Consider the following 27,906-nt stretch of genomic DNA (forward strand, 5'->3'; position numbering starts at 1 on the left):
TATTACATTCAGGTCTAATTTAAAAAAAAAAATACTTGTCACTTATCATAAAAAGTTATTTTTCTAATCTGGTGTAAATGCTGCTGTCCTCCTGAATCCGGTGATGGCTTTCATTTGCTCCAGCGCCTCTCTGTCCTGAAATATGGCCCATTCTGACCAGTATATAAATCCAGACCTTTTTGACAACTGGGTGGGAATCTCAAGTAGATAATATTGAAGACAACACCTACTTGTCTAATAAGACTTCATGTACATATAGGGAAAAGGGGGCCATATTTCAGGTCTGGAGAGGCGCAAGAATAAATAAAACCTATGGTAGATTCAGGAGAACATAGGCATTACAACAGGTAAATAGAATTAAATATGTATGGTAAGTGACAGGCTTCTATAAATTATCTCTTTCCTTTAAAGGGAACCTGTCACCACTTTTTTTTTTGGCTATAAGCTGCGGCCACCACCACCGGGCTCTTATATACAGCATTCTAACATGTTGTATATAAGAGCCCAGGCCGCTGTGACAACATAAAAAAACACTTTATAATGCTAACCTAACGGTCGCACTGCGGTGGAATTGGGTCACGGAGGTGTCTCCGGTGCTGGCGCCGCCTCTTTCGGCCATCTTCGTCCTCCCTCTTCTGAAGCCGCGGTGCATGACACGTCCGACGTCATCCACACTCGCCGGCATTCAGGTCCTGAGCAGGCGCACTTTGATCTGCCCTGAGCAGGGCAGATCAAAGTATTGTAGTGCGCCTGCGCAGGACCGGCAAGTGTGTATGACGTAGATGCATCATGCACACAGGCTTCAGAAAGAGGACATAGATGGCCGAAAGAGGCGGCTCCGTGACCCAATTCCACCGCAGCGCGACCATTAGGTAAGTATTATAAAGTGTTTTTTATGTTGTCACAGCGGCTTGGGCTCTTATATACAGCATGTTAGAATGCTGTATATAAGAGCCCTGTGGTGGTGGCCGCAGCTTATAGCCAAAAAAAGTGGTGACAGGTTCCCTTTAATTGAAAAGGTTGTTACTCAAAAAAAATAATTAATTCTGTTAGATTATGCAAAAGTATTTAATTAGAACTATTAAAATATGATTTTTTTGTCTGGATACTAACTTTATAGCCTTGTTGTGGCGCCTCCTGGTGTTTGATTCTCTCTAAGAGCGTCCACTTAGATTGTCCAGTGCCAGGGAACCCACATGCTCAGTCATCAGAAACACTTTTAAATTAGGAAGTCAGTAAGGCCGCGGCCATATGGGGACTAATGCGATCCTCGCATGACACTTGGCTCACGCTGGCAGCACAGCAGGAGCCGAGTGTCATGCGAGTGTTACTGCTACTGAGGTCCAATCATGCGATCGGACCTCAGCTGCGGGGGGCGGGCCGGCTCTGAGGAGGGGCGGGCCAGTGCTGAGGAGGGGAGGGCCGGCACTGAGGAGGAGGGAGGGATTTATCTCCCTCTCTCCTCCGTAGCTGGCTATTGCCATTCTCGCCCTGCACTTGCGGTACACCGGTGTACCACAAGTGCAGTGCGATTTTTCTCTCGCCCCATAGACTTGAATGGGTGTGAGAGAAAGAGCCTCACATTACAATCGCAGCATGCTGCGATTGTTTTCTCGGTCCAATTGGGGTCGAGAAAATAATCGCTCATGGGTGCTGACACATAGGTTAATATTGGTCCGAGTGGAATGCGATGTTTTATTGCATTCCTCTCGGTCCAATTTTCATGCCATCTGTCTTAGGCCTTAGAGAGGGAATCAAAAGAATAGCAAAGGGGCTATTTTGAAAATTATCTTGTTTTGTGTTTTCTAAGTAAAGCTTTTTTTGATCATGGAGCAACCACTATGTCAGAGAATCAATTAGTCTCCCTGCTCTTACAGTAAATAATTCTTCTTGTGTCAACTTTGAAATTTTCTTTCCAGTACATCCCTTTGTATAGCTACAGTGCCTCTTTTAATTATTCGTTCCCTTAAAGGAAACCTATCACCTGATTTGGCGACTATAAGCTTTGGCCACCACCAGTGACTACAATACTTTGATCTGGGAAAATAGTGAGAAACACAAAGGACTTTGCGTGCTGAGAGTAAAATATAATATCAAAATGACCCAGAGCATTGTTATTACCTGAAAAACATTCTTTATTAATACAAAAGTTTTTTTTATATTTCTATCTAGGTCATCATACATGTACAAAATGTAATAACAGGATAAAATCATGGACCTATTACCAGTTAGTACACATGGGTGAGTAACTACATCATTGTATCCATAGCTGCCCTGAAAGAGAGCTCTGGGTCATTTTGATATTATATTTTACTCTCAGTACGCAAAGTTCGTGTTTTTCACTATTTTCCCTATAGTTGAGGACGTGCTATTATGACCAGCAGAGAGTCAGTTCAGTGATTTGCCATCTACGGTACTATTTGTTACTAATACTTTGATCTGCCTTGCTCAGAGTAGATCAAAGTGCATCTGCGCAGGACTGCAATGCCGGCTTATGTGCATGACGTAGGACGCGTCATGCACCCAGGCTTCACAAGAAGGAGGACAAAGATGGCCGAAAGAGGAAGCCCCGCACCCGGAGAACGGAGACACCCATACAAACGGTCTGCACTGCACCGCCCTTTATAATACTCACCTAAAGTGTTTTTTACATTATACACAGTGGCCTGGGATCTTATATGCAGTATGTTAGAATGCTGTATATAAGAGCCCAGTCGTGGTGGCCGCAGCTTATAGTCACCAAATCTGGTGACAGGTTCCCTTTAATCAAGAGTTTGATGCATAAAATGAAGCATTATTGTCATGGCTCGGTTTGGGATTTGATCTGGTGATATGGTGCTGCATGGTCGGTTCCTCTGGCTGCTGGGCTGTTGCCTTTTCTTTCCATCCAAATGCTGGTGGTTCCAATTGTCTTTGATGTCCCTTCTTGGTTCGTTCCAGGTGTTTTTCATTTTTCTGTTTACGTCTGCCCTATGAAATTCTGGGTTGGGTTTTATATGTTCACCTTTGTACTGCACGTCGTTGCTGGCTATACCTCTAGATGGACTTGTGTTTAGGATTTCCAGCCCTTCGGCTTAGTGGTTTTCCTTATTGGGTAAATACCAGTTTAGTTCCTTCAGAGAGTCAGTTTGTTTTCATTTCAATCACCTTTTCCTTTCACCTCTTTAAGGTTTCTAAGAGGTTTTACTTGGTTTGCTTATTTATACCTCTCTTTATCTTTCCCTCTCTACATTAGAAGAACATGTTTTAGTTTTCTTACTTTGGGTTTCTGTATCTTCCTGCACACCTTCTTCTCCCGTTATTGGCAGTGTGTTGAGGCCTCCCCCCTGGGCCTTCAAGAGGTATGAAAAACCACTCGACAGCCTTTTAGGGAGTCTCTTCCAAGATGATGTTTTGAGTTGTGTGGCTAAGGTCTTTCTATTCTGTACCAGTTGGGTGAGGGTGCGGCATCTCCCTGATGTAGGTCTTCCTTTTTTCCATTACCTATGTGTGAGAGTGTTTACATTCATAACATTTATGAAGAACGAGCCAGTAAAGACCTTAACTTTCTTTCACTTGTTACCCAGAAGCCACCTTCCTCCGAGTTCTCAGGCATCAGTTCATTATGGAAGAAGAGGCTACTAAGGTACTGGGTTAGATGTCTTACTTTTCAGAGAATTTTATTATGAGAAGGGTGGAGAATGAAAAATTAACTTGGTTAAACCTTTGTCTATGTAATAATGAATGTCTCTGCAGTCCAAAGCACAAATTATCTACCTCATACAAAGAATCTCAGCCTGATCAGATAAAACTTCAAATTAAATTCTCTCAAATTAAATAACAGGGACTTTGGATTATTAATTTTAAAGATGCAATAAAAACAAATTATGCTCATACCATATCATAAATCGGGCAACCATAACAACAATCAGCCTTTTAATGTAAGATGTAACATAATCAAGGGGTAGGCATAGAGGATGCATCTTTGACATATGCAAGCAAATCAGAATTTTAAATGGCCTATGGTAGGTGGGAGACCATGTTACACATTACAGTATGTATCTACATCAAGGATCTTTAAGATATGACCCTGTTCAGTTGCATAACTAGCATGCCATGGGCCCCGGGTCAAGGATGGGATCTGGGCACCATCTCCATTGCCCCCCCTTTCAGTATGGTAGTCAGATGTATGGGCCCTTGTAGAATTCTAAATCCTATAAAGACATGTGCAGCCCTCCCCTGCATTATATAGTAATGTCCCCCATCCTGTACTATTGTCCCTTATCCTGAGCCTCTTCCAGGTATATATGTTCCCCATCCTGGTATATAGGTCCCACATCCTGGGCCCATCCTGGTTTATATGTGCCCCGTCTTTGTCCATCCTGGTATACACTGTATGTCCAAAATCCTGATATTGACATGCGCGCAATGGCGCATGATGTTACTGCCATTCGCCCCCAGTCATGGACATGCCGACGTCAGCTGCTGGCCTCTGATTGACCGGACACGTGTATTACAGTGCAGGGACACCACAAGTCTCTGTGACACTATGCACTTCAACTAAATGTGTTTCCTTGGACGCACATCCAGCTGAAGTAGGTGAGTCAGCAAGCCTCCTTGAAGCATGACCGTGACGGTCACGATCTCTACGACCGCAATCGTTATGCCCTGACCCTGTTATGATCTAAGTGGAATACACTAAAAGCGAGAGGCATAGAATTATGAAGATATGACATAAGGTAACAGATCCTTGGACAATGATGACACTTTTACAGTAATTAATTTTAATAAGACTATAATCTAATGGGGATCGGACAAGTACAAACCTAATTACAGACATTTTCCTAATAAATGTGTTTTCTGTTTCTTTGCTTGCCACTATTATTCATGTACAGAACTCCTAAGAATATAATTACAATCTTACTAACAATTAATTTTATATTTGGGCCAATTTCAAATAGTTGTAGTCTAAGCTCGGTATGAAACCTAGGTCTCATCCAAAAGTGGGCTCTAGTGCAAGCATAAGACGGACCCTACTTTGTCACCTGACAAGTTCTTTACCAACATGGAAAATTCTGAATAAAAATTTGTATAATAGTATTGAACTATATACACTATGTTCCAAATAATTATGCAAATTGGATTTACGTGTCATAGCGATTATTATTTTTATTTTCCAATGAAACTCATTGATGGTATTGTGTCTCAGGGTTCTTTGGATCACTGAAATCAATCTCAGATACCTGTGATAATTAGTTTGCCAGGTGAGCCCAATAAAAGGAAAACTGGATGTTCTACAATATTAAGCAGGCCACAGTTTTCAAGTAACATGGGAAAGAAAAAGGATCTCTCTGCTTCCGAAAATTATCAAATAGTGCAATGCCTTGGATGAGGGATGAAAACATTAGATATTTCACGAAAACTTAAAGCGTGATCATTGTACTGTGAGGAGATTTGTGGCTGATTCAGAGCACATACGTGTTTGTGCTGATAAAGGCAGAATGAGGAAGGTTTCTGCCAGGCAAGTTCATCGGATTAAGAGAGCAGCTGCTAAAAAGCCATTACAAACCAGCAAACAGATATTTGAAGCTGCTGGTGCCTCTGTAGTCCCTCGAACCTCAATGTGTAGGATCCTTCAAAGGCTTGCTGTTGTACATAAACCTACTATTCGGCCACCCAGTGCTCACAAGCAGAAACGGTTGCAGTGGGCCCAGACATACCTGAAGACTAATTTTCAAACAGTCTTGTTTACTGATGAATGTCGAGCAACCCTGGATGGCCCCGATGGATGGAGTAGTGGATGGTTGGTGGATGGCCACCATGTCCCAACAAGGCTACGATGTCAGCAAGGAGGTGGAGGAGTCATGTTTTGGGCCAGAATCATGGGGAAACATCTGGTAGGCCCCTTTAGGGTTCCTAAAGGTGTGAAAATGACCTCTGCAAAGTATATAGAGTTTCTGACTAAAAACTTTCTTCCATGGTACAAAAAGCAGAAACGTGCCTTCAGGAGCAAAATCATCTTCATGCATGACAATGCATCATCTCATGCTGCATAGAATACCTCTGTGTCTTCGGCTGCTAAGGGCATAAAAGGAGATAAACTCATGGTGTGGCAACCATCTTCTCCTGACCTGAACCCTATAGAGAACCTTTGGAGTATCATCAAGCAAAAGATCTATGAGGGTGGGAGGCAGTTAACATCAAAACAGCAGCTCTGGGAGGCTATTCTGACATCATGCAAAGAAATTCAAGAAGAAACTCTCCAAAAACTCACAAGTTCAATAGATGCAAGAATTGTGAAGGTGATATCAAAGAAGGGTTCCTATGTTAACATGTAACTTGGCCTATTGGGATGTTTTAAATAGCTTTTTTATCTCAGTGAATGTGACCTCCTAATGCTGCAAATTCCACAAATGAGCATTTTCAGTTCTTTAAAACAAATGAAATGTTTTGAAACTCTACAGTGCCTAATAGTTTGGAACAGTGCATTTTGAGTTTTTTTAATTTTAAAGATTATTCATTGGTTATCATTGGGAGGTTTCTTCAATAAAATTCAATGTATACTCTAACAGGTGATGACTTTTATTAGGCCTAAGCCACACGGTGAGAAAAACGGTGCGAGTGGAATGCGATAAAACATCGCATTCCACTCGGACCAATTCTAGCCTGTGTCAGCACCCATGAGCGATTATTTTCTCAGCCCTAATCGGACCGAAAAAACAATCGCAGCATGCTGCGATTGTAATGCGAGACTCTTTCTCTCGCACCCATTCAAGTTAATGGGGCGAGAGAAAAATCGTACTGCACTTGCGGTACACCGGTGTACCGCGCGTGCAGAGCGAGAATGGCAATAGCCGGCTACGGAAAAGAGAGGGAGATAAATCCCTCCCTCCTCCCTTCCGTGCCGGCCCGCCCCTCCTCAGTGCCAGCCCGCCCCCCGCAGCTGAGGTCCGCTCGCACAGTAGGACCTCAGTAGCAGGGACACTTGCATGACACTCGGCTCCTGCTGTGCTGCCAGCGTGAGCTGAGTGTCATGCGAGCATCGCACTAGTGTCCCGTGTGGCCCCGGCCTTAGACTGACTGTCATTTGCACCGATCATTTAGGAAAATAAGAGAAAAATATCATTTGCATAATTATTTGGATCATGGTGTAGATGTAATTTCGGGAACCTTAAAGGGGTTGTCCCTGAGCGCCATGTGTTTTAAAAGCAAACAAACCATTGTTTACTCTCCCTCCTCCAGTCCAGCGCTGAGTCTCCGCTGCTGCTCCCAGTATTTGGTATTGGGTGATGTCAACAGTGTGGCAGCCAATCAGTGAGTTAAGCGGCTCTACCTGTGTAGGTAGAATGCCCCGCTCCGAGCCACTGTGCCAACTGATTGGCAGCTGAGCTTTTGGTGTAGCATCAGCACCACAGCCATTACAAGACACCTCGAGTAGAGGGGGAGACTGAGCATTGTATTCACAGACCGTAAAAAAAGCACATTTTTTTTGTTTGTTCCTTTGATAACAAACTGGACACCAACATATTTTGAAATGAGGCAAGCCCTTTCCGTACAAGGACCCTTATGTGATAAACTGGTAACAGGGAGTCCTGAATAAAATACAGATGCTGCTGTTCAGCAGAATTTTTAAATTAGATGCCATAGCTCGACCTAATTGGGGTTGAGGATCTCAACTCAATGGGAGACTCCACCATGCTAGGTTGTGCCAAAATAACTATGAGCTACACAGCCTGCTCACTATGCTTCCTGAGTGTCTACATTCTTCCTCGGCTACATGCCATTCACCAGGATGTGCTCACTATCACTTGTCATCTAATAAAGGTTAATTCTCTCATACAATTTAGTGATTGACCTTCCAGAGGAGTGGTGATCCAGGGAGTAATCCCCATGCCTCCCCAACTCATACACACTTGGGGTCTCCATTGGGTGGTAACTTTCTGCTTCTGGCTAATTGTTATCAAATTTCCTCAACTTCCTAGACCAGACCTGGGCAAGGGGCGGCCCGCGGACCACATCCGGCCCGCTTACTCTCTGTGACCGGCCCGCCCGTCTTCAGCCGGTGCAGTGGAGCCGGGCTGCAGCGTGCCGAGCAGGAAGAGATCCTGTGCAGGTCCGCACAGTCAGTGCAGGCAGCGGAAGGCAGGAGTCTTTCCTCTGTTCCCTGCCGGCACTAATTGTCAGTGACACACGCGCGCGCTCTGACGTTGTCAGTACTGCGCTGCGTGTGTCATTTCAAAAGTTCCCGCCCGCCCTGCAGGAGAAGGAGCAGCACAGCAGACGGAATAATTCATCTTGCAGGACCTGCGATGATGTCACGCTCATGTGACTGTGTGGGAGGAGACACAGGATGCCGGGCAGAAAGCAAGACATGCTGAATCCTGAAGGAGATGTGGACACATGATGACTGGTAATGAGAAAAGAGGGGACATGAGGGGGAGGGGGGCTGCAGGGTGAGTGGCATATGAGGGAAGATGGAGCTGCAGGGTGAGTGGCATATGAGGGAAGATGGAGCTGCAGGGTGAGTGGTATATGAGGGAAGATGGAGTTGCAGGGTGAGTGGCATATGAGGGAAGATGGAGCTGCAGGGTGAGTGGCATATGTGGGAAGATGGAGTTGCATGGTGAGTGGCATATGAGGGAAGATGGAGCTGCAGGGTGAGTGGTATATGAGGGAAGATGGAGTTGCAGGGTGAGTGGCATATGAGGGAAGATGGAGTTGTAGGGTGAGTGGCATATGAGGGAAGATTGAGTTGCAGGGTGAGTGCATATGAGGGAAGATGGAGTTGCAGGGTGAGTGGCATATGTGGGAAGATGGAGTTGCAGGGTGAGTGGCATATGAGGGAAGATGGAGTTGCAGGGTGAGTGGCATATGAGGGAAGATGGAGTTGCAGGGTGAGGCTGCAGACTGACAGAAGGATGTGAAGGGGTGCAGAGTGTTTGAAAGAGGTAAGTTGGGGTACAGGCAGGGTGAGATATTTGGGCAGGGTGTGTGACATATGGGGGTGTAGTGTGTGTGATCTGGGGGGTGCAGGCTGTATGGGGAGCAGGGTGTGTGAGATATGGGGGTGCAGGTTGTATGGGGAGCAGGGTGTGTGAGATATGGGGGTGCAGGTTGTATGGGGAGCAGGGTGTGTGAGATATGGGGGTGCAGGTTGTATGGGGAGCAGGGTGTGTGACATATGGGGGTGTAGTGTGTGTGATATGGGGGTGCAGGCTGTATGGGGAGCAGGGTGTGTGATATGGGGGTGCAGGCTGTATGGGGAGCAGGGTGTGTGACATATGAGGGTGTAGTGTGTGTGATATGGGGGTGCAGGCTGTATGGGGTGTAGTGTGTGTGATATGGGGGTGCAGGCTGTATGGGGAGCAGGGTGTGTGACATATGGGGGTGTAGTATATTACAGGTGTGCTATATGGAGGTGTATATAGTGGTGTAGTATATGGGGGTATAGTGATGTAGTATATTACAGGTGTACCATATGGAGGCGTAGTATATTACAGGTGTGCTATATGGAGGTGTAGTATATTACAGGTGTGCTCTATGGAGGTGTAGTATATTACAGGTGTGCTATATGGAGGTGTAGTATATTACAGGTGTGCTATATAGGGGTGTAGTGATGTATATTACAGGTGTACTATATGGGGGTGTACTATATTACAGGTGTAGTATATGGGGTGTAGTGATGTAGTATATTACAGGTGTGCTATATGGGGGTGTACTATATTACAGGTGTAGTATATGGGGTGTAGTGATGTAGTATATTACAGGTGTGCTATATGGAGGTGTAGTATATTACAGGCGTGCTATATAGGGGTGTAGTGATGTAGTATATTACAGGTGTGCTATATGGAGGTGTAGTATATTACAGGTGTACTATATGGGGGTGTACTATATTACAGGTGTAGTATATGGGGTGTAGTGATGTAGTATATTACAGGTGTACTATATGGGGGGTGTACTATATTACAGGTGTAGTATATGGGGTGTAGTGATGTAGTATATTACAGGTGTGCTATATGGAGGTGTACTATATTACAGGTGTGCTATATAGGGGTGTAGTGATGTAGTATATTACAGGTGTGCTATATGGAGGTGTAGTATATTACAGGTGTACTATATGGGGGTGTACTATATTACAGGTGTAGTATATGGGGTGTAGTGATGTAGTATACTACAGGTGTACTATATGGAGGTGTAGTATATTACAGGTGTGCTATATGGAGGTGTAGTATATTACAGGTGTACTATATGGAGGTGTACTATATTACAGGTGTAGTATATGGGGTGTAGTGATGTAGTATATTACAGGTGTAGTATATAGGGGTGTATTGATGTAGTATATCGGAGGTGTATTATATAGTGGTGTAGTATAATACAGGTGTATATGGGGGTGTAGTATATTACAGGTATATGGAGGGAGTGTAGTATAATACAGGTGTAGTATATGGGGGGTGTAGTGATGTAGTATATTACAGGTGTAGTATATGGAGGGGGTGTAGTGATGTAGTATATTGGGTAGAACTGAGGTAATTATATTAGTCCGGCCCTCTAAACCAATCCCAATTTCTCATGCGGCCCCATGGGAAAATTAATTGCCCACCCCTGTCCTAGACCGATCTCCCCTCTATTGCTGACTTCAACATAGGAGCATCATCTTAATTCTGATACATCTGATGGGAGGTAGATCATTCCGGCTACTGTGAAAATGTTGGTCCTATATTGGGTTCCTCTGACAGCATACACAATTAGTGTTGTACTTCCAGAACTTCTTGTCCCCACCTCCTAATATTACCACCACCTGTCCCCTCTGTGCCACAGTGTTGTCCATGCATTGGGCTTGAAGTTGATGCTGGTCTACCTCTCCCAACTGGAAGGCATGGAGTTACAGGATTTTAGCTTTAAACAGAATTATCAGCATTCAGATATTGTAGAGGACGGAACTGTTTTACTTCAGAAATACAGCAACCATTATCCGCATAATCAAAATATGGAATTTAACAGAAAGAATAAATAAAACTGAGAGGTCATGCAGAAGAGTCTACAGAAGAACTACCCATATATCAAAAACTGTAACAGAAAACATTAGAGCAGTCTACTGTCTACTAAACACATTCCCCGTACTGTTCATTAGCCTGCAGTTGTTATATGCCCTTGGAAATGAATTGCAATTGGTCAAACAAACATAAGCCTAATTCAAAGAAAAACAAGCCAATGAAAGGGGGCAAAAAATATTACATTTTGTCACACCGGGAAGAGGGAATGCCTGGAATGCGGCACAACGCAGCGGGAAAATCAGGAAAGATGTTAAGGAAAGCCCTGGCGATAGGGAGACCACCTCACAGTCACCTGTGACTTCGATCCTTGAGCTCCCTAACATCCGTAGACAGGTTCTTCTCCCTGTGCGCCATCATGTACCTAGGCCCTTGCTGACCCTGAGCTTACCTGGCTAGTAAGTAGGTCAGCGAGACACTAGTTCCAGTACTAGAATAAAACAACATGAAGAAGGGTGAGGGAAAACACAACAAAAAGCACTCCTTGATTTCTTCAGCAGGAAATTTCACAGCTGCAACTGAAACGATACCACAGCTATGCAGAGACCAACTCATTCAACAAGGACAGGATAAAGAATCTATCACCAGCATGGAGTAAAGCCAGGAGTGGATATATATAGCAAAAGGGCGTGATGACAAAATGCTGCAGGTGTGATTAAGGATAAGAATAATCTCAGCCAGCAGGAAAAAAGTCTGTAACCCTTTCAGCATCAACAGAAAGTAAATCTACTGCAATACAAGATGTAGCCTGCGGACGCGACACACTCATGACACATTTCTTTTCCCTCTTAATAGTGTACATGAAGCCAGACAACCTCCAATGTACTGTTCACGATAATCATATTAATGTACCATTAGTGAGTTTGAAAATTACATCAATAAAAGGAAATAGTGATCCCCATGTATGGATTACACTGTATAGATAACTCATTTCTTTTCATGAAGACCTGAAGAAGGTAAATCAAGTGAAACGTGTGACCAGGTTATAAAGTGTACAGGACAGATCCCTGACAAATCGCCCGGGTCTATATCTGTTCTTCTAAGTAATTAGTTTTCTCCAGTTGCTGAGGATCTAGCAATACAGTCAAACGATTATTTTTTCCTAGTATTATCTCCTCAATGCGGTCAGCCGACCGAGACAGTCATCATTATTCACAGAAATGTCTATTTTCTCAAGTGAAAAGTTCATTTACTTGAACTCTTCTGCGATGTTTCATAACAAAGTCATCATTATCGAAAAAGCAGAAAAGTTGATATATGTACAGAATCAAGAGCGCTATCTGCCCATCTCATCTAGAAATACCAGTGATGGCACATCTCAATTATTGTCTTCAAGAAGAATCCCAAGTAAATGTATTGAAAAAGAATCATAATAGAATATTTGGGGATCCAATAAATGAGGCCCTCCGATTGCCAATTTTATGGACAGTGATGCTGAGTACTGAGCATTGCCAAGACGATTTTGGGGCATTATTCTTTAACTTTATAAAAGGGTTGTCAAGGTTTAACATGAAAATATGCGGTCACTCTATGTGACATGCACAGTGCGCAGTCAGAAATCTCCGGTGCAGGCGGTGAGGCCGGAAATATGTGACCAATAGTATGCGATATGTACAGTGAGTGCGGAAAGTATTCAGACCCCTTTAAATTTTTTACTCTTTGATTCATTGCAGCCATTTGGTAAATTCAAAAATGTTTATTTTTTTCTCATTAATGTACACTCTGCATTCCATCTTGGCAGAAAAAAACAGAAATGTAGAGATTTTTGCAAATTTATTACACCAGAAAAGTGGAAATATCACATGGTCATAAGTATTCAGACCCTTTGCTCAGTATTAAGTAGAAGCACCTTTTGAGTTAGCACAGCCACGAGTCTTCTTAGGAATGATGCAACAAGTTTTTCACACCTGGATTTGGGGATCCTCTGCCATTCTTCCTTGCAGATCCTCTCCAGTTCCGTTAGGTTGGATGGTGAACGTTGGTATACAGCCATTTTCAGGTCACTTCAGAGATGCTCAATTGGGTTTAGGTCAGAACTCTGGCTGGGCCAGTCAAGAATGGTCACAGAGTTGTTCTGTAGCCACTCCTTTGTTATTTTAGCTGTGTGCTTAGGGTCATTGTCTTGTTGGAAGGTGAACCTTTGGCCAAGTCTGAGGTCCAGAGCACTCTGGAAGAGGTTTTCTTCCAGGATATCTCTGTACTTGGCCACATTCCTCTTTCCTTCAATTACAACCAGTCGTCCTGTCCCTGTAGCTGAAAAACACCCCCATAGCACGATGCTGCCACCACCATGTTTCACTTTTGGGATTGCATTGGGCAGGTGATGAGCAGTGCCTGGTTTTCTCCACACATACCGCTTAGAATTATCACCAAAAAGTTCTATCTTTGTCTCATCAGAACAGAGAATCTTATTTCTCATAGTCTGGGAGTCCTTCATGTGTTTTTTTTTTTTTTTTGCAAACTCTACGAGGGCTTTCATATGTCTTGCACTGAGGAGAGGCTTCCATTGGGCCACTCTACCATAAAGGACCGACTGGTGGAGGGCTGCAGTGATAGTTGACTTTGTGGAACTTTCTCCCATCTCCCTACTACATCTCTGGAGCTCAGCCACAGTGATCTTGGGGATTTTCTTTACCTCTCTCACCAAGGCTCTTCTCCCAAGATTGCTCAGTTTGGCTGGACGGCCAGGTCTAGGAAAAGTTCTAGTAGTCCCAAACGTCTATTTAAGGATAATGGAGGCCACTGTGCTCTTAGGAACCTGGAGTACTGCAGAAATTCTTTTGTAACCTTGGCCAGATCTTTGCCTTGCCAGAATTCTGTCTGAGTAGAACCATCTCAGGGAGGATCACAAGGAAATGGACAGCATGTGACTTAAATATGAGTATCTGAGCTAAGGGGCTGAATACTTATGACCATGTGATCTTTTAGTTTTTCCTGTTTAATACATTTGCAAAAATGTCTACATTTCTGTTTTCTTTCTGTCAAGATGGGGTGCAGAGTGTACATTAATGAGAAAAAAATGAAGTTTTTTGAATTTACCAAATGGCTGCAATGAAACAAAGAGTGAAAAATGTAAAGGGGTCTGAATACATTCCGTACCCACTGTATATTTCCACCTACATTCCAATTAGTCGTGCGTTGCCTTGCTCAATCCATTAATATGTCACATTCATGTGGTCACATGAGTGTCTGCTCCCGGCAGCGGTGGCAGAGAATCCTGACATCGCACACAGGATTCACAAACCTCTAGTCACACTGAGTGACTGCAGACTTTTGTGCCAAACCTGGACAATTTTTTATGGACCGAAACAATTTTCGCTTTTTGTTTTTTTCACCCTCTTTTTCCAAGAGCCATAACTTTTTAACTGTTATATCTACATAACTGTATGAGAGCTTGTTTTTTTTTGTTTTATTTTTTTTTTTTTTTTTTTAGGAGTTGTAGTTTTGAAAGACATCATTCATTTCACTGTCTAGTGTATTGAAAAATGTAAAAAAAAAATTCAAAGTGGGGTGAAAAGGGGAAAAAGAACGCTCAATTCTCTCAAGGGCAGGGAGAAGAGAAGGTGTACTCATTCCTGTGGTGCCTGGCTTGATTCCTAATGCTCATGCTTAGCGCAACATGAATCTAGTGACAGGTTCCATTTAAAGTGTAACTGTTATTTTAATTTACTTCATAAATGAATACCTCACAGGAAAATAAGCAACTTTGAAATGTATCTTGTCAGACAAATCTGCTTCTTTCTCTGCCAGAATTGATCAGTTATTCCTAAAATTCGCAATTTTGAGGTAAAATCTGTATTCAGTGAACACTTTCCCATTACTGAGATAGGAGATGGCAGGTGTTACTGATGAGATTCTATGTAGATAGAAGAGGGAACGGAGCTCTGTCTCTAGCTCCTCCCTCTGCCTTTAGCTCCTCCTTCTGCATCTATCTACTCACTCTGCTTCTCTTTCACCCTCTGCCTCTAGCTCCTCCCTGTACCTTTAGCTCCTCTTTCTGCATCTAGCGCCTCCCTGTTCCTCTAGCTCCTCTTTCGGCACCTAGGGCCTCCCTGTGCCCCTAGCATCTCCTTCTGCCTCTAGTTCTTCCCTCTGCATTTAGCGCCTCCCTGTGCCCCTAGCTCCTCCTTCTGCCTCTATCTCCTCCCTCTGCATTTAGCTGTTCTTTCTGCCTCTAGCTCCTCCCTGTGCCTCTAGCTCCTCTTTTTGTATCTAGCACTTCCCTGTGCCTCTCGCTCATCTTCCTGCATCTAGTGCCTCCCTGTGTCTTTAGCTCCTCTTTCTGTATCTAGGGCCTTCCTGTGCTCCGAGCTCCTCCTTCTGCCTCTAGATCCTACCTCTGCATCTAGCTCCTCTCTGCCTCTAGCTCCTCCCTCCTCCTTGTTCCTCTAGCTCCTCTTTCTGCATCTAGGGCCTCCCTGTGCCCGTCGCACCTCCTTCTGCCTCTAGCTCCTCCCTCTGCATTTAGCTCATCCCTGTGTCCCTAGCTCCTCCTTCTGCCTCTAGCTCCTCCCTCTGCATTTAGCTGTTCTTTCTTGTTCTTTCTGCCTCTAGCTCCTCCCTGTGCCTCTAGCTCCTCTTTCTGCATCTAGCTCCTTCCTGTGCCTCTCGCTCATCTTCCTGCATCTAGTGCCTCCCTGTGCCTCTAGCTCCTCCTTCGGCCTCTAGCTCCTCTTTCTGCATCTAGGGTCTTCCTGTGCCCCTAGCTCCTCCTTCTGCCTCTAGTTCCTACCTCTGCATCTAGCTCCTCTCTGCCTCTAGCTTCTTTCTCCTCCAGTCATCAAAGAATCTCATCAGTTACAACTATATACAAAAAAAGCAAAATTGGCATCAAGAATCTTGCTTTACTTTCATAGGGTGTATTCACATGGAGTATATTGCACTCTGCGCCAAAATCCACATCAAATAATTTGCAAGTCTGCTTGTAACAACCTTCCCATTCATTTGAATGTGAAAACACGCCTATCGTGCATATCACATTTTTTCCATGTTTTTTCATGTGTTTGAAAAATCATGTTAATTCTTGGGCACGTTTCCCATGCATAAATCTTATATTGCATTTTTTATGCATTTTTTGGCAATGTTTTGGAAAACGGTGTGGAAACAGACCAAATATAGAATATGCTGCTACTTATGTTACAATTAAAACAAAAAAAAAAAGTGAAAACAATATAAAAATATATACTGCTCAAAAAAATAAAGGGAACACTAAAATACCATTGTGTTGTTTAAGTGTTCCCTTCTTTTTTGAGCAGTATATATTCCTATAAAACAGCAGCTAAAATGTGGCTAAAGGCCCCATTACACGCAACGACATCGCTAACAAGATGTCATTGGGGTCACGGAATTCGTGACACACATCCAGCCTCGTTAGCGACGTCATTTCGTGTGACACCGACGAGCGACCGCTAACGATCAAAAATACTCACCTAATCGTTGATCGTTGACACGTCGTTGATTTCCCAAATATCGTTGCTGTTGCTGGACGCAGGTTGTTCGTCGTTCCTGAGGCAGCACACATCGCTACGTGTGACACCCTGGGAACGACGACCAACAACATACCTGCATCCTGCCGGCAACGAGGTGTGTGTGTCGTTAGTGCGGCTGCTCTCCGCCCCTCCGCTTCTATTGGCGGGCCGCTGTGTAATGTCGCTGTGACGGCGCTCGAACCTCCCCCTTAAAAAAGAGGTTGTTCGCCGCCCACAGCAACGTCACTAGGAAGGTAAGTATGTGTGACGCGTGCTAGCGATATTGTGCGCCACGGGCAGCGATTTGCCCGTGACGCACAAACGACGGGGGCGGGTGCTTTCACGAGCAACATCGCTAGCAGCCTTTAGAAGTGATTTTAAAATGTAGTTTTTTCAGCAGGAAAAATCCACATAAAAACTCAGTGTGAACATGTGTTTAAGGACAACCTTTGAACAGTGGTCAAAAGTGGCCAGTTTTTGCTCTTACTTTTCCCCCACTGCTTCATTGAGTAATCCACTTTTTTCAAATCCAATATCTGGTTCCAAAGATATAGAACATCTTACTTTGTGCTAGCTTTTAATGATGCTTATCGGGGGGTGTGGCTCACAAGTTAATTATTCAGAATATCTAAAGACATGCCTCCAGAGAATCCTGTGAGCCACATCCCCTAAGTAAAGATAATTGCCACACTGTCACATGTGTAGGGACAGTCTCAGGGCCAGTTGTCATCTTTTCATCTGACCATGCACTTTAAACTGTTTTTTTTCCTTTCAGCACCCGTGGGGTTAATGCACCTTCTTATGCAGCAGCGAACTGATCAGCTAGCCATAATTAATCAATTGTCAGCCTGGATTAAAACCCTCTGTTTCCTGGGTAATGTGCTGGTTATTCTATGCATTTAGGATCTAGCCTTGGAACAGAGAGGACGTGGAGCTTGCTGCTATGCTGTCTGCTGTGATTGGTGGAAGTTGTTTATTTTTCTTCTTTCTTCCTTCCCTTATTATTCCTTACCCGTATTCCCTGTATTGCTTCTGGTATAGGTTTTTGGTGTGGATGTGGTTTTATTTCTCTCGTTTGTCATACCTTGTTGGTGGGTTTTGGGGGGGATCTCCATCTCAGGCAGTCCCCTTGGTGGTGGGAACATAGTTGGCAGGGCCTGACCAGGAGGCAGGGGTACGCTGGATGCTCGGCCTTGACTACCATCTAATCTACCGTCGGGATAAGGGATGGCACAGGGTCCCCAGACTTAGGGTCAGCCTAGTAGCCCCTGTGCCATCCTTATGAGTCGCCCACCACAGTGCTGCAACGGTCGTCTCCGGGACACTGCGGGGACTTCTCATTAAGGACCCTTCTCTGGCAACAGGTATGTGGGGTTTATTTACATGGGAATCGTGACGCCACTCTTGGTTTGAGGTCAGGGTAGTGACCGCCACTGTAGTTTAACAAGCGTCTGGGGCTGATGGTGTCTGCAGTCTGGTGGTATGGCCTCCCGAGAGTGAGGCTAGCCCCAGGGGCTCGGGTGTATGTGCGTGGAACTACAGATCGCAGAATAACTGAGTCTCAGTCCAGAGTGTCTTTCAACTTGTTTACTCACTTTTAGTTGGTTTGGTGAGGTAACCCGGGCGATACTGAGACAGACCAGAGAGAACCAGGTATCCTTCAGGCTGGTGTAGGGGTGACTGTAAACTCGCCTTCCTAGCACTTCTTGTTTCGGATAACCCCCGACTTGAAGTATATGGGATTCATCCAGGGAAGTCGCAACTGCCTTTTGTCCACTTTCTGGCCCGTTTGCTGGCAGCGTGGACCAAGTGAGATGGCTCCTTGCCCTATCTCACTTATGGGCCCCCTCGTTGCTGCTGATGCTGCGGACTCTGTGTTGGTTGGTGAGACACCTGGAGTGCCCTCACCGGCAGGTTTTAGCAGACCACTAAATGGATATCTGGCTCTAGGGACCTGCTCGTGTGTGCCTGACCTACCAGAAGTCCCTGTACTCAACTGCCTCGCTTCTTCCTGAGGTGTCTTTCAGGCTGACTGTGTGGCAACCGAACTCCCCCGCAAACAGCCACTACACTTGCAGGGTCTGACTAGTGTCCGCTCTCCTGCGTCTCCACTTCAGACTGGCATGTCCTCCTCTTCCACTTTCCTCTAACTGACTGCCACTGCACACTAGCTTCCAGCCTCTCCACACACCACTAGCTGAGATGTGGAGGCCAAGCCCCCTCCTGAGTCTGCCCAGTGGTCCCCTCTAAGGTGTGTGTGTGTGAGACCTGGTCACTATGTGTCTGTGTGTACACACCCTACTCAGCCTTTGGGATTACCTGTTTGCACTCACCCAGCATAAGTGCAGTACTCAGTGGTGCCTGACAGTGGTACTTTGCACACTACGACATCGCAGCTGCAATGTCGCTGGGGTCAAATCGAAAGTGACGCACATCCGGCGTCGCTGTCGACATCGCAGTGTGTAAATCGTTTTTGATACGATTAACGAGCGCAAAAGCGTTGAAATCGTATCATCGGTGTAGTGTCGGTCATTTCCATAATGTCGCGGCAGCGACAGGTACGATGTTGTTCCTTGTTCCTGCGGCAGCACACATCGCTGTGTGAGAAGCCACAGGAGCGAGGAACATCTTCTTACCTGCGTCCCGCGGCTCACGCCGGCTATGTGTAAGGACGGAGGTGGGCGGGATGTTTACGTCCCGCTCCTCTCCGCCCCTCTGCTTCTATTGGCTGCCTGCCATGTGACGTCGCTGTGACGCCGCACGACCCGCCCCCTTAGGAAGGAGGCGGGTCGCCGGCCAGAGCGACGTCGCCGTGCAGGTAAGTGCGTGTGAAGCTGCCGTAGTGATAATGTTCGCTACGGCAGCTATCACAAGGATATTGCACCTGCGACGGGGGCGGGGACTATCGCGCTCGGCATCGCTAACATCGGCTTGCGATGTCGTAGTGAGCAAAGTACCCCTTACTGTCTCGTTACACTGTCCGGTTACAATAATAAAACTTAGCACTTTTATTAAAAAAGGCCCATATCTCCGGAACCGTATGGTGGATTTAAAAAAAAAAAAAAAATAAATAAAAATTGGGGAGCAATGAGACTAAAATAATACCACAAACTGGTTACATTTGAGTTGGTGTAAGGCCCCCTTTAAAAGTTAATAAAAAAATGCATGAAATGGATTGTATACCTTGAGAATTAAAAAAAAAAAAGTAAACTCATACAGTACATATCATAATTGAATATTCTGATTTGGATTTTTTTGGTCTGCTTTAGACTGGTGTACTTCATGCTATCTGAATTTATCGACTCGACATGTAAAATAGCAGTACGTATTTGGATCAAATTTTGCATAAATGCCCCCAGCGTGACTTCCAGCTGCTGTGTATCACCTGTCAAAGTCTCTACGTAAAATCTCAGACACTCCAAGCGCAGAGTGAGAATCCATCTCTCATCTTTCCCTACCCTCAGGTGCTACATTTTCTGCTCCGCTAAAATATTTGTTCCGCTACGTATTAGAAAAACGCTGATTATCGAACCAAGAAGAATAACCCTTCTCATGCAAAAGGACTTCTTCTTAAGCTCACAAATTGAATTTACCTGTTTCTTTTTTTGTAACAATTGCATTATAGGAATTTATTGAATCATCCTAAGTGACCTATACAGCCTTTGAAGGCAAGCACGATCTGATTATCCAAAACAGGAGCCATTGAATGTAACCTCTGTAACCCGTCTCCATAGAGATCAATATTATGGAGGCCGGGTGCATACCACAAGTCGACATACATCATAGGCTGTTTGCAATATAGATTTGCACGTGAAATGCCAATGTCGAAAATCGTTATTATGAGCACCATTTTTTTCCATCATGGGTAGGTGATATTTATGCTACAATGTTCTTAAATGCACTATGGAAAAATAACTCTAACGTGCATATTCACTCTTAAAAAAACATTTTATTTTATTTTTTTATACAACATTGTAAGGTTTCAGTTCATCTTTCAAATATCAATCTAGTCATAATTATAAATCTGAAAAAGGTTCTCCATAAATAGGAAAAAAAAATAAAGGAGATATCATTGGTAATAAATTACTAAATAATTTTAAATAGCAAATCACAATCGTTTTGCCTAGAGAGGTAATCAATGGAATTAAAATGACCTTCACCTTGTAACACTGACAGAACATGAACATGTCTAAGATGCTGCTGACACTTGTGTCCAACTTATCTGATCTAATGCTACTAAACAAATAATGTGTGCTTAGGTATGAAGAGGCTGCCCACACTGCTATGCACATTATCTGGTCTAATAGTGGAGATACAAGGGGCGCTAAGGAAAGAAGAGGCTGCTCAGGCTGCTGTCCACCCTGTCTTTCTAATCTAATCCTGGAGATACTCAGTGGGCTGAGGTAAGGAGAGCCTGCTCACACTGCTATCCACCCTGTCTATTTGATCTAATACAGGAGATACCAGGGGTGATGAGGTAAGAAGAGCCTGCTCACACTGCTGTCCCCTCTGTCTATCTGATCTAATCCTAGAAACTGAATAAGTGCTGAGAAAAAAAACAGGCTGATTTCAACGCTGTCCACCCTGTCTATTTGATCTATTTCTGGACATACCAGAGGTACTGAGCTAAGAAGAGGCTGCAAAGACATAATCTCTCCAAGATGCTGCTGACACTTGTGTCCAACCTACGTAACTGATCTAATACTGGAGATATAATGAGTGCTGAGGTAAGAAAAAGCTGCTCACAGTGCTGTACACACTATCTGATCTAATACTGGAGATACCAGGGCGCTAAGGAAAGAAGAGACTGCTCAGGCTGCTGTCCACCCTGCCTTTCTAATCTAATCCTTGAGATAACCAATGTGCTGAGGTAAGAAGAGGCTGCTCAAACTGCTGTCCACCCTGTCAATATGATATAAGGCAGGATATATCAGGAGTGATGAGGTAAGCAGAGCCTGCTCACACTGCAGTCCCCTCTGTCTATCTGATCTAAGCCTAGAAATTGAATGAGTGATGAGAAAAAAAACAAAAAAGGCTGATTACAATGCTGTCCACCCTGTTTATCTGATCTAATTTTGGACATACCAGAGGTACTAAGCTAAGAAGAGGCTGCTCACACTGCTGTCCACTCTCTCTATCTGATCTTATAGAAACACCTGCGGTACAGAGGTAAAAAGAGCCTGCTCACACTGCTGTCCCCACTGTCCATCTGATCTAATCCTAGAAATTGAATAAGTGCTTAGAAAAAAAACAGGCTGCTTACAATGCTATTCATCCTGTATATTTGATCTATTTCTGGACATACCAGAAGTACTGAGCTAAGAAGAGGCTGCTCACACTGCAGTCCACTCTCTCTATCTGATCTAATACTAGAAACACCTGGGGTGAAAATATCAAATCACAATCAATTTGTCTAGATAGTTAATCTATAGAAGATAACATGATTACCATAATTTGTGAATGAAAAAAGCAATGGTAATACAATATAACTTTTAATAAATATAATTAAAATGACTCAAGGTCCAACAAGATCATCACCCAATGATCAATAGTACCACAAGAATTAAGTTGCTTAATAACCAACTAAACATGAACAGCTCCCTAAGTATACAAAATGCAATTTGCAGGGAATAGGGGACTTCAATTGCCACAATTCTTATTCTTATAAGGGGTACTAGTTGTATAACAATTGTGGCAATTGAAGTCCCCTATACCCTGCGAATTGCATTTTGTATACTCAGGGAGCTGTTCATGTTTAGTTGGTTATTAAGCAACTTAATTCTTGTGGTACTATTGATCACTGGGTGATGATCTTTGTTGGACTTTGAGTCATTTTAATTATATTTATTAAAAGTTATATTTTATTACCATTGCTTTTTTATTCATTAGGTAATCCATAGAATTAAAAGGCCCTCCACCTTGTAATGCTGACTGAACCTGGCCAAGATGTTGCTGACACTTGTGTCCAACCTTCTTATCTGATCTAATGCTAGTTATATAATGGGTGCTGAGGTAAGAAGAATCTGCTTACATTGGTGTGCACACTATCTGGTCTAATACTGGAGTTACCAAGGGCGCTAAGGAAAGAAGAGGATGCTTAGGCTACTGTCATCCCTATCTATCTGATCTAATTCTGGACATACCAGAGGTACTAAGCTAAGAAGAGGCTGTTCACACCATTGTCCACCCTGAGAATCTGATATAATAATGGAGATACCAGGAGTGATGAGGTAAGAAGAGCCTGCTCACACTGCTGTTCCCTCTGTCTATCTGATCTAATCCTAGAAATTGAAGGAGTGCTGAGAAAAAAGACAGGCTGCTTATAATGCTGTCCACCCTGTTTATCTAATCTAATTCTGGACATACCAGAGGTGCTAAACTAAGAAGAGGCTGCTCACACGGCTGTCCACTCTTTCTATCTGATCTAATAGAAACACCTGCAGTGCAGAGGTAAGAGGCTGCTCACACTGCTCTCTACCCAGCATTTCTGCTATAGTACTAGAGAGGGCAGGGGTGCTGTGGTAAAAAGAAGCTGCTGACACTATTGTCCACACTGTCTTTTTGATCTAATACTGTAGATATCAGAGGTGCTGAGGGAAGAAGAGTCTGCTCACACTGCTGTTCACCCTGTCTTTCTGGTCTAATATTGAAGATACCAGAGGTGCTGAGGTAAGAAAAGCCTGCTCACACTGCTGTCCACTTTGTCTATCTGACTTAATTCTGGAGATACCAGGAGTTCTGAGGTAAAATATGGTTGCTCACAATGCTGTCACAATTCATGGTTCCTTATCTCTCTGATCTAATACTGGAGATACCAGGAGTGCTGAGGTAAGAAGCGGCTGCTTACGGTGCTGTCCACCCTGTCTGTCTGATTTATTACTGGAGATACCATGGGTGCTTTGGTAAGAAGAGGCTGCCATCACTGCTGTCCACTTTATTTATCTGATTTAATCCTGGAGATACCAGGAATGCTGAGACAAAAAGAGGCTGCTTGCACTGCTACACACTATCTATCTGATCTAATCCTGGAGATACTAAAGGTCCTGAGATAAAAATAGACTGTGCACATTTCTATCCACCCTGTCTTTCTGATCTAATACTGGAGATACCAAAGGTGTTGAGATAAGAAGAGGTGCTTACACTGCTGTCCACAATATTATCTGATCGAATACTTTCTGATCTAATAATAGAGTCACCAAGGGTGCAGAAGTAAGAGGAGGCTGCTCACACTGCTGTAAATCCAGTCTTTCCAATCTAATACTAGAGACACCAGGGGTGATGAGGTAGGAAGAGGCTGATCACACTACAGTCCATACTGTCTTTCTGATCTAATACTAAAGTTATCAGAAGTGCTGGGGTAGGAAAAAGCTGCTCACATTCCTATCCAACTGTTTATCTGATCTTATACATTCTCAAATCCTGAGCACAAAGCTTGGTGGAAAATTGTTCTCTAAACTTGCATCTCTTAATTAATCTGGACTATCTGTCTGTGTACCAGAAAATGAAATCTATGGATGCAATACAATTGATATTAAACAATGTCCAACAATTTTATGCTAGTATAGTAAATTTGCTGAGTGGTAGTTGGCCATGGTCTCCTGATAAGCCTCGCCTACTTTTTTAAATTGAAAAAGTTGCAACATTTTACGCAACAACATAACTCCAGAGAACTGTCATACTTGGAATATTAAATGTCTCAAATGTAGTAAAGCTGTCAAGTTCCTCCTAGTGGTGGCTGAAGGTGAACAGATTGTATCATGTAAAAGCAGTCTATGTGCACGTTTCTGCATCGGATTGTTAGATATGGATCATAAAAGAAAGAACCTGCAGTACCGGGCACAACCTGTGGACAGATGTGGCACTGTTTTGGGAACAAAGTATCAATGGTTTTCATAAACCAAAACAATCCCTTTAAACTAGCTTTGAAGGAATTAATCTAGTGGAGTGAGTTGTTTGGTAGGATAAAACATCCTGAGAGTCTCCTATTAACTACATGTCTATGTTCTGTTGCCAAGGTGACAGGAGCAAAAAATGGAGATTTGACCGTTATAAAAATTCTGCCCATTTTGAATGATAGTGTTGAGACTGGTGAGAGAGTAACCATTGTTGGTGGTGATGGGCACATCCACCCTCATAGCAGCAGCGTGGACCGGGGGAGGGTGGTATTGACAGTTGCCATCTTTCCTAAATCACCCTATTTCCTCTAAACTTTAAAGAATGAGCAGAAATCCCCTTTAAACTTACAGGTCTCAGAGTCCCAGAAATATAGAAGAAACATTATCTTGTAGTGACAAGTAGAAGTACTGACCGTTCTTATAATGATAAAATGAAAGGACAAAGCATGAAGATCAGACTACACTGGGGTTTGTTAGTAGTCTGTAACCTTGGAGACACAAAGCTGAGCACTGGAGCTGCATACATAAAACGATAGAGTATTTGCAAAGCTGTGTCAGTTTTTTAGATGACTTTTTCCATCATATTTTGTTGTTTCAATCCATCAATAAAATGTAAATATACCTTATAAAAAAGTATACACACCCTATAAACTTATATAAGCCATTAGGATATAATAATGATAGAAAGCAGATCTGAACACTACTATACTCTACATCTGACGCACCTAAAAATGGGATCACAAGTCCAAACTCCCTCTACAGAGGGTGTATATAGAGAATGGACCTCTATTACTATACAGATTTATGTGGTCATATTCTGTTTGGCATGTAATTCATTTTATCTTATACCTAGGACCCATCTGATGGCATTTCTGCCTCGCTGAAAATAGATGATATCGCATTACTTAATCCATAGCAGATGAGAACAATTTAGTAGCCAGAATACATTAATTTCACTAGATAGACCCGAAACAGCACAGCAGAGAGAATCTGTCAATCAGCAAAATAATGTGCAATTCCAATCCTTCCAAGAGTAATTTGAAGGTAGCTGCAATATGTGAGCACTAATGGGGATACAATTGTGACTATTTAGACAGTGTGTTTAAAGTGCCAGATTACAGTCTTCAGATTCCATTCATTGCAAATCTATGAAGTATGGCACTCAAAGAGTTAAAGCAGTTCACCTGCAGTCCTATGGAAAGTCACTGAGTGCAATGTGATATAGATGAGTGCTGCCAAATGACATCCTGATACATCTGTATATCTATATTTTTTTTGAGGGGGGGGGGCTGCATTATTAGTGCACATTGATGTCCAAATGTAGGTTTACACATCAGTCTATCTATCTATCTATCTAGCTATCTATCTAGCTATCTATCTATTTAAAGTCTGTGCATTATCTATACAAAAAAGTAATTATTATCCGCCATTCCATATTTCAAACATTTATCAACAATCAATCTCTCATATCACTTCTATCTATTATCGATCTATTTATCTGTGCATTATCTATACAAAAAAGTAATTATTATCTGCCATTCCATATTTCAAACATGTATCTACAATCAATCTAACTTCTATCTATTATTTATCTATGCATCTATCATCTATGCATTATCTATACATAAAATGAATTCTTATCTACCATTACATAGTTAAAACATTTATCTACAATCCATCTAATATCAATTCCATCTATCTATCTATCTATCAGTTATCTATCTATCTTTATATCTGTGCATTATGTATACATAAAAGTAATTATCTGCCATTACATATTTCAAACATTTATCTACAAATAATCAGTAATATAACAGCTATCTATCTATCTATCTATATATGTGTCTATCATCTGTGCATTTTCTATGCATAAAAGTAATTCTTATCTACCATTACATATTTCAAACATTTATCTACAATATCACTTCTTTTTATCTATCTATCTATCTATCATCTATCTATCCTTCTATCTATTCATCTATCTATCCTTCTATCTATCCTTCTATCTATCCTTCTATCTATCCTGCTATCTGTCCTATCTATCTATCTATCTATCTATCTCACTTATTTTATATACCATGCCATGATTATCTGTAGATTTCCACACGATTGTAGAGAAACCCATTATCTGTGGATTTCCACAGAATTACAAATTAACCTTTCCTACATGAGTACAGACGCCTTGGAAATAAATGTGTCAGTCTCTTACTTGGCACAATGCTTCTTATTACAATGTGTTGATCTTTGACTTTACATAGGACTGCAAGTTAACTCACTGCATTACCATAACCCTATCCACCACAATGCACAGACCATCCATCCCTATATGATGTCTTTTAATTAGCCATACAATATTACTTAGCTTTCTCTGTATCCTGGTTAGTTGCTTTGTTCTTATTGTTCCCCATGAGATTGCATTATAGCCACATCTTGAGACATCAAATTCCCCAAAGCATTCACCCTATAATGTGTGATCTATTAGTACCTTAGTACCTTATTCCCCTTGAGATGACTCTCTGGAGGTTTTCCCTAATAAAGCTGCTGACAGCTATACAGTATATACAGAATAAGATATAGTATGTTACCTGTAGGACTTACATCCCGGAGTCCTTGGACCACAGCATGGAGTAGTTTGGCTTCAGATGTCCAACAGGCACAGAGCCCACCACCAGCCGGAGACATGTGTAGATGCTTAGAGGGAGAGAGCATCATTGAGGGGAGGGAGGTGAGCCAGTCTGAAGGCTGCTGCACACTGTTCCACCATGCCAAGGGTTGTATCCTCCAGGGAACACATTTAAATACTTATCTCCATTGTCCCCCTCTGGATTTACTGGGGATGACAGGAGTGGAGATGATAGAATAGTCAATGAGGTCCTGGAGAGGAGGACACAATAGACTGAGCTCAGTCAGGCTCAGCACAGGGGCCCCAGTCATTTCACACTCTCCCAATTCTGAGATTTCTCTTTCCTCTCTGCAGTCACAATCATTTCAAGAAATTGGTCATCAGGAAGGAATTGGGCAGACATTGACGAGAAAACTTCACTTCTCAGAGTAGCGTCTCCTCGGAGAGAATGAAATAAATCCGAAAGCAAGAACAAAAAAAAGAACAGGCATCAAAAAGTCAAGAATTGGAGACAGATACTAAACTTTTACCATGGAAACAGTTGTTCCCAAAATGAAAAATGTAGATTCTCTCTGATAAATGTATTCTAGGTAAGGTTTCTCAAAAATGTAAAAAAAAAAAAGTAATAGTTACTAGGAATAAAATAGTTACTAGATATTGCTAAAATGGCAACTCCTTTTGGTCATTTCATTATAAGAATTATTGCTACAAGAAGCTGAGGAAAAAACTGAAATCTTAGAAGAAATTCACAAAAATAAAAAAAACTATCCTAGATTATAAGGGTAATATCTGTTTATAACAGAAGCCATGATGCTCCATCAGATCTGTCATACTAGGGTGTAATTAGGGGGCCCAGAGCCACAGACACTTTGTGACATTCCATTTTTCAG

The 27,906-nt window shown here is 42.9% G+C and overlaps 1 protein-coding gene across 1 annotated transcript in view; it reads right to left on the bottom strand.

The window, feature by feature from the left end:
• The window catches only part of LOC142301208 (neuropeptide Y receptor type 2-like), a 90,707-nt gene extending 63,494 nt beyond the window's left edge, over window positions 1–27,213 (bottom strand). The window contains exon 1 of the mRNA XM_075342235.1: window positions 26,979–27,213. The gene's annotated coding sequence lies outside the window, so the exon portion shown is untranslated. The remainder of the gene's footprint in view (window positions 1–26,978) is intronic.
• Window positions 27,214–27,906: the final 693 nt, after the last annotated feature.

This window comes from Anomaloglossus baeobatrachus, chromosome 4 (assembly GCF_048569485.1).
Source record: "Anomaloglossus baeobatrachus isolate aAnoBae1 chromosome 4, aAnoBae1.hap1, whole genome shotgun sequence".
In the NCBI taxonomy this organism is placed as follows: Eukaryota; Metazoa; Chordata; class Amphibia; order Anura; family Aromobatidae; genus Anomaloglossus; species Anomaloglossus baeobatrachus.